Below are 9,213 nucleotides of genomic sequence, written 5' to 3' on the forward strand. Positions count from 1 at the left end.
GATTCTGAACAATTAAAAATAGGAAAATTTAGTACGTACCAAGCTGAGCTGCAGTCACAGGTAAGCTAAAATATGCTAACAAAACTCGCACTCTAAATTTGTGCTCGTGTATCCTAAATATTGTAGCCAGCTACTGAACTTTGAAATTAAAGCAGTGAAATCTAATTATATTATTTTAATGCTGGCGTTTGAATTTCAACGACACTCGGGTTCATTTCGGAAAAGGAAGGGACCCTGCTTGGCAATGCAATTGGGACAATGAGCAACAAAGGTTCATGCTATGTTGCTGTAATTTTGCGAGGCAAATGGAACAAGATTAAAAGCTGAGGTCTGCCATACAGTTCTAAAACTTTACGTGCGTCCAGTCTTCCTTGTCGGTTGATTGAAGTTTTGAAGCCGTCGGTTGAGGAGGTGGCGACAGTCACTCATTGTCGGCCGTCGCTGTTGCACAAGCTGGATGTTGGCGCGCCTTCTTCTCGAAACGGTCACCAGACGAAACGGCCTCTTGATGTGCGCTAGTTAATGTTTCCCGTCCGCGACACCATGTCAGAAACTATCATCGCAAGTCGAGCGCAATAACATGCTGCCAAACCCCGAAAGCGCGGCAACTCGCGGGAGCGTCACACAACACACCTGCTCCACTCGCTACTCCCGCCACACTCTCACTGCCCGCGCCCCACGCGGCAAGGTTAACACTCCCAAAGATCCTACACACTTTGATTCTGCACACGACCCATCGATGTAATCGTTCGATAGCAGTTTTCCCTAGGCAAGACCCAGCGTAAAAATACAAATATTATTTACGAAACAAACCAAATTATACATCGACATAAATGCATAAATATATATACAAACAGTAAAGCAATTATAATATATAAAGAGACAGAAATGTCATATCTTGAGGTAACAAAACAAGGAAAAAAATAATAGTACAATAGATGGTAATAGGAGGATATGCATTTCCGGCGTTAAAGCTTCACTTCAGGTTTACTGTATCCCTTGGACCTTCTTATTGACGATGAAACACAGAAATTGCATCGGAATGAAATACAAAAGGCACGATGCCGACTTAAGTACATGTAGACTGAATCTTCCTACTGTCTATGTTTTGAACCATTCCTGTGACACTAGTTACAGATTCCGATGCTTCATTTCAGGTTTACTGTATCCCTTGGATCTTCTTATTGACGATAATACACAGATAGTGCATCGGAGTTAAATACAATAGGCACAATACCGACTTAAGTACAAGAAGACTGACTCTTCCTACTGTCTATGTTTTGAACCATTCCTTTGACACTAGTTATAGATTCCGATGCTTCACTTCAGGTTTACTGTATCCCTCTGACATTCTTATTGACGATGAATAACAGAAATTGCATCGGAATTAAATACAAAAGGCACAATGCCGACCTAAGTACAAGAAGACTGCTCTTCTTAGTGTCGATTTTTTGAACCATTCCTGTGACACTAGTTATAGATTCCGATGCTTCACTTCAGATTTACCGTATCCCTTGGACCTTCTTATTGACGATGAAACAAAGAAATTGCATCGGAATTAAATACAAAAGGCACAATGCCGACTTAAGTACAAGAAGACTGACTCTTCTTACTGACTGATTTGAACCGTTCCTGTGACACTAGTTATAGATTCCGATACTTCACTTCAGGTTTACTGTATCCCTCTGACCTACTTATTGACGATGAATCACAGAGATTGCATCGGAATTAAATACAAAAGGAACAATGCCGACTTAAGTACAAGGAGACTGACTCTTCCTACTGTCTATGTTTAGAACCATTCCTGTGACACTAGTTTTAGATTCCGATGCTTCACTTCAGGTTTACTGTATCCCTTGGACCTTCTTATTGACGATGAAACACTGATAGTGCATCGGAGTTAAATACAATAGACACAATACCGACTTAAGTACAAGAAGTCTGACTCTTCTTTTTGTCTATGTTTGAACCATTCCTGTGACACTAGTTACAGATTCCGATGCTTCACTTCAGGTTTACTGTATCTATTGGACCTTCTTTTTGACGATGAAACACAGAAATTGCACCGGAATTAAACAGAAAAGGCACAATGCCGACTTAAGTACAAGAAGACTGACTCTTCCTACTGTCTATGTTTTGAACCATTCCTGTGACACTAGTTATAGATTCCGATATTTCACTTCAGGTTTACTGTATCCCTATGACCTCCTTATTGACGATGAAACACACAAATTGCGACGGAATTAAGTAGAAAAGGCACAATCCCGACTTAAGTACAAGAAGACTGACTCTTCTTACTGTCTATGTTTTAACCATTCCTGTGACGATAGTTACAGATTCCGATGCTTCACTTCAGGTTTACTGTATCCCTTGGATCTTCTTATTGACGATGAAACACGGAAACTCCATCGGAAATAAATACAAAAGGCACGATGCCGACTTAAGTACATGTAGACTGACTCTTCCTACTGTCTATGTTCTGAACCATTCCTGTGACACTAGTTATAGATTCCGATGCTTCACTTCAGGTTTACTGTATCCCTCTGATCTTCTTATTGACGATGAAACACGGAAACTCCTTCGGAAATAAATACAAAAGGCACGATGCCGACTTAAGTACATGTAGACTGAATCTTCCTACTGTCTATGTTTTGAACCATTCCTGTGACACTAGTTATAGATTCCGATGCTTCATTTCAGGTTTACTGTATCCCTTGGATCTTCTTATTGACGGTGAAACACAGATAGTGCATCGGAGTTAAATAGAATAGGCACAATACCGACTTAAGTACAAGAAGACTGACTCTTCCTACTGTCTATGTTTTGAACCATTCCTGTGACACTAGTTATAGATTCCGATGCTTCACTTCAGGTTTTCTGTATCCCTCTGACATTCTTATTGTCGATGAATCACAGAAATTGCATCGGAATTAAATACAAAAGGCACATTGCCGACTTAAGTACAAGAAGACTGACTCTTCTTTTTGACTATGATTTGAACCATTCCTGTGACACTAGTTACAGATTCCGATGCTTCACTTCCGGTTTACTGTATCCCTTGGACCTTCTTATTGACGATGAAACACAGAAATTGCATCGGAATTAAATAGAAAAGGCACAATGCCGACTTAAGTACAATAAGACTGACTCTTCCTACTGTCTATGTTTTGAACCATTCCTAAGACACTAGTTATAGATTCCGATGCTTCACTTCAGGTATACTGTATACCTTGAACCTTCTTATTGACGATGAAACACAGAAATTGCATCGGAATTAAATAGAAAAGACACAATGCCGACTTAAGTACAAGAAGACTGACACATCTTACTGACTATGTTTTGAACCATTCCTGTGACACTAGTTATAGATTCCGATGCTTCACTTCAGGTTTACTGTATTTCTTGGACCTTATTATTGACGATGGAACACAGAAATTGCATCGGAATAAAATACAAAAGGCACAATGCCGACTTAAGTACAAGAAGACTGACTATTCTTACTGTCTATGTTTTGAACCATTCCTGTGACACTAGTTATAGATCCCGTTGCTTCACTTCAGATTTACTGTATCCCTTGGACCTTCTTATTGACGATGAAACACAGAAATTGCATCGGAATTAAATACAAAAGGCACAATGCCGACTTAGGTACATGTAGACTGACTCTTCCTACTGTCTATGTTTGAAACATTCCTGTGACACTTGTTATACATTGCGATGCTTCATTTCAGGTTTACTGAATCCCTCGGATCTTCTTATTTACGATGAATCACAGATAGTGCATCGGAGTTAAATACAATAGGCACAATACCGACTTAAGTACAAGAAGACTGACTCTTCCTACTGTCTATGTTTTGAACCATTCCTGTGACACTAGTTATAGATTCCGATCCTTCACTTCAGGTTTACTGTATCCCTTGGACTTTCTTATTGACGATGAAACACAGAAATTGCATCGGAATTAAATACAAAAGTCACGATGATGACTTAAGTACATGTAGACTGAATCTTCCTACCGTCTATGTTTTGAACCATTCCTGTGACACTAGTTATAGATTCCGATCCTTCACTTCAGGTTTACTGTATCCCTCTGACATTCTTATTGACGATGAATAACAGAAATTGCATCGGAATGAAATACAAAAGGCACAATGCCGACCTAAGTACAAGAAGACTGACTCTTCTTAGTGTCGATTTTTTGAACCATTCCTGTGACACTAGTTATAGATTCCGATGCTTCACTTCAGATTTACCGTATCCCTTGGACCTTCTTATTGACGATGAAACAAAGAAATTGCATCGGAATTAAATACAAAAGGCACAATGCCGACTTAAGTACAAGAAGACTGACTCTTCTTACTGACTGATTTGAACCATTCCTGTGACACTAGTTATAGATTCCGATACTTCACTTCAGGTTTACTGTATCCCTCTGACCTACTTATTGACGATGAATCACAGAGATTGCATCGGAATTAAATACAAAAGGAACAATGCCGACTTAAGTACAAGAAGACTGACCCTTCTTACTGGCTATGTTTTGAACCATTCCTGTGACACTAGTTATAGATTCCGATGCTTCACTTCAGGTTTACTGTATCCCTTGGCCCTTCGTATTGACGTTGAAACACAGAAATTGCATCGGAATTAAATACAAAAGGAACAATGCCGACTTAAGTACAAGAAGACTGACCCTTCTTACTGTCTATGTTTTGAACCATTCCTGTGACACTAGTTATAGATTCCGATGCATCACTTAAGGCTTATTGTATCCCTCTGACCCTCTTATTGACGATGAAACACAGAAATTGCATCGGAATTAAATACAAAAGGCACAAAGCCTACTTAAGTACAAGAAGACTGACCTTTCTTACTGTCTATGCTTTGAACCATTCCTGTGACACTAGTTATAGATTCCGATGCTTCACTTCAAGTTTACTGTATCCCTTGGAACTACTTATTGAAGATGAAACACAGAAAATGCATCGGAATTAAATACAAAAGGCACAATGCCGACTTAAGTACAATAAGACTGACTCTTCCTACTGTCTATGTTTTGAACCATTCCTGTGACACTAGTTATAGATTCCGATGCTTCACTTCAGGTATACTGTATCCCTTGGACCTTCTTATTGACGATGAAACACAGAAATTGCATCGGAATTAAATAGAAAAGACACAATGCCGACTTAAGTACAAGAAGACTGACTCTTCTTACTGACTATGTTTTGAACCATTCCTATGACACTAGTTATAGATTCCGATGCTTCACTTCAGGTTTACTGTATTTCTTGGACCTTATTATTGACGATGAAACACAGAAATTGCATCGGAATTAAATACAAAAGGCACAATGCCGACTTAAGTACAAGAAGACTAACTCTTCTTACTGTCTATGTTTTGAACCAATCCTGTGACACTAGTTATAGATCCCGTCGCTTCACTTCAGATTTACTGTATCCCTTGGACCTTCTTATTGACGATGAAACACAGAAATTGCATCGGAATCAAATACAAAAGGCACAATGCCGACTTAAGTACATGTAGACTGAGTCTTCCTACTGTCTATGTTTGAAACATTCCTGTGACACTTGTTATAGATTCCGATGCTTCATTTCAGGTTTACTGTATCCCTCGGATCTTCTTATTTACGATGAATCACAGATAGTGCATCGGAGTTAAATTCAATAGGCACAATACCGACTTAAGTACAAGAAGACTGACTCTACCTACTGTCTATGTTTTGAACCATTCCTGTGACACTAGTTATAGATTCCGATGCTTCACTTCAGGTTTACTGTATCCCTTGGACCTTCTTATTGACGATGAAACAAAGAAATTGCATCGGAATGAAATACAAAAGGCACGATGCCGACTTAAGTACATGTAGACTGAATCTTACTACTGTCTATGTTTTGAACCATTCCTGTGACACTAGTTATAGATTCCGATGCTTCATTTCAGGTTTACTGTATCCCTCTGACCTACTTATTGACGATGAATCACAGAGATTGCATCGGAATTAAATACAAAAGGAACAATGCCGACTTAAGTACAAGGAGACTGACTCTTCCTACTGTCTATGTTTTGAACCATTCCTGTGACACTAGTTATAGATTCCGATGCTTCACTTCAGGTTTACTGTATTCCTCTGACATTCTTATTGACGATGAATAACAGAAATTGCATCGGAATTAAATACAAAAGGCACAATGCCGACCTAAGTACAAGAAGACTGACTCTTCTTAGTGTCGATTTTTTGAACCATTCCTGTGACACTAGTTATAGTTTCCGATGCTTCACTTTAGATTTACTGTATCCCTTGGACCTTCTTATTGACGATGAAACAAAGAAATTGCATCGGAATTAAATACAAAAGGCACAATGCCGACTTAAGTACAAGAAGACTGACTCTACTTACTGACTGATTTGAACCGTTCCTGTGACACTAGTTATAGATTCCGATACTTCACTTCAGCATTACTGTATCCCTCTGACCTGCTTATTGACGATGAATCACAGAGATTGCATCGGAATTAAATACTAAAGGAACAATGCCGACTTAAGTGCAAGGAGACTGACTCTTCCTACTGTCTATGTTTTGAACCATTCCTGTGACACTAGTTATAGATTCCGATGCTTCACTTCAGGTTTACTGTATCCCTTGGACCTTCTTATTGACGATGAAACACTGATAGTGCATCGGAGTTAAATACAATAGACACAATACCGACATAAGTACAAGAAGTCTGACTCTTCTTTTTGTCTATGTTTTGAACCATTCCTGTGACACTAGTTACAGATTCCGATGCTTCACTTCAGGTTTACTGTATCCCTTGGACCTTCTTTTTGACGATGAAACACAGTAATTGCACTGGAATTAAATAGAAAAGGCACAATGCCGACTTAAGTACAAGAAGACTGACTCTTCCTACTGTCTATGTTTTGAACCATTCCTGCGACACTAGTTATAGATTCCGATATTTCACTTCAGGTTTACTGTATCCCTATGACCTCCTTATTAACGATGAAACACAGAAATTGCATCGGAATTAAGTAGAAAAGGCACAATCCTGACTTATGTACAAGAAGACTGACTCTTCTTACTGTCTATGTTTGATCCATTCCTGTGACGATAGTTACAGATTCCGATGCTTCATTTCAGGTTTACTGTATCCCTTGGATCTTCTTATTGACGATGAATCACAGATAGTGCATCAGAGTTAAATACAATAGACACAATACCGAATTAAGTAAAAGAAGACTGACTCTTTCTACTGTCTATGTTTTGAACCATTCCTGTGACACTAGTTATAGATTCCGATGCTTCACTTCAGGTTTACTGTATCCCTCTGATCTTCTTATTGACGATGAAACATGGAAACTGCATCGGAAATAAATGCAAAAGGCATGATGCCGACTTAAGTACATGTAGACTGAATCTTCCTACTGTCTATGTTTTGAACCATTCCTGTGACACTAGTTATAGATTCCGACGCTTCATTTCAGGTTTACTGTATCCCTTGGATCTTCTTATTGACGGTGAAACACAGATAGTGCATCGGAGTTAAATAGAATAGGCACAATACCGACTTAAGTACAAGAAGACTGACTCTTAGTACTGTCTATGTTTTGAACCATTCCTGTGACACTAGTTATAGATTCCGATGCTTCACTTCAGGTTTTCTGTATCCCTCTGACATTCTTATTGTCGATGAATCACAGAAATTGCATCGGAAATAAATACAAAATTCACATTGCCGACTTATGTACAAGAAGACTGGCTCTTCTTTTTGTCTATGATTTGAACCATTCCTGTGACACTAGTTACAGATTCCGATGCTTCACTTCCGGTTTACTGTATCCCTTGGACCTTCTTACTGACGATGAAACACAGAAATTGCATCGGAATTAAATAGAAAAGCCACAATGCCGACTTAAGTACAATAAGACTGACTCTTCCTACTGTCTATGTTTTGAACCATTCCTGTGACACTAGTTATAGATTCCGATGCTTCACTTCAGGTATACTGTATCCCTTGGACCTTCGTATTGACGATGAAACACAGAAATTGCATCGGAATTAAATACAAAAGGCACAATGCCGACTTAAGTACATGTAGACTGACTCTTCCTACTGTCTATGTTTGAAACATTCCTGTGACACTTGTTATATATTCCGATGCTTCATTTCAGGTTTACTGTATCCCACGGATCTTCTTATTTACGATGAATCACAGATAGTGCATCGGAGTTAAATTCAATAGGCACAATACCGACTTAAGTACAAGAAGACTGACTCTTAATACTGTCTATCTTTTGAACCATTCCTGTGACACTAGTTATAGATTCCGATGATTCACTTCAGGTTTACTGTATCCCTCTGACATTCTTATTGACGATGAATAACTGAAATTGCATCGGAATTAAATACTAAAGCCACAATGCCGACCTAAGTACAAGAAGACTGACTCTTCTTAGTGTCGATTTTCTGAACCATTCCTGTAACACTAGTTATAGATTCCGATGCTTCACTTCAGATTTATCGTATCCCTTGGACCTTCTTATTGACGATGAAACAAAGAAATTGCATCGGAATTAAATACAAAAGGCACAATGCCGACTTAAGTACAAGAAGACTGACTCTTCTTTCTGACTGATTTGAACCGTTCCTGTGACACTAGTTATAGATTCCGATACTTCACTTCAGGTTTACTGTATCCCTCTGACCTACTTATTGACGATGAATCACAGAGATTGCATCGGAATTAAATACAAAAGGAACAATGCCGACTTAAGTACAAGGAGACTGACTCTTCCTACTGTCTATGTTTTGAACCATTCCTGTGACACTAGTTATAGATTCCGATGCTTGACTTCAGGTTTACTGTATTCCTCTGACATTCTTATTGACGATGAATAACAGAAATTGCATCGGAATTAAATACAAAAGGCACAATGCCGACCTAAGTACAAGGAGACTGACTCTTCCTACTGTCTATGTTTTGAACCATTCCTGTGACACTAGTTATAGATTCCGATGCTTCACTTCAGGTTTACTGTATCCCTTGGACCTTCTTATTGACGATGAAACACTGATAGTGCATCGGAGTTAAATACAATAGACACAATACCGACTTAAGTACAAGAAGTCTGACTCTTCTTTTTGTCTATGTTTTGAACCATTCCTGTGACACTAGTTACAGATTCCGA

The sequence above is a fragment of the Schistocerca americana genome, chromosome 7 (assembly GCF_021461395.2).
Source record: "Schistocerca americana isolate TAMUIC-IGC-003095 chromosome 7, iqSchAmer2.1, whole genome shotgun sequence".
Lineage (NCBI taxonomy): Eukaryota > Metazoa > Arthropoda > Insecta > Orthoptera > Acrididae > Schistocerca > Schistocerca americana.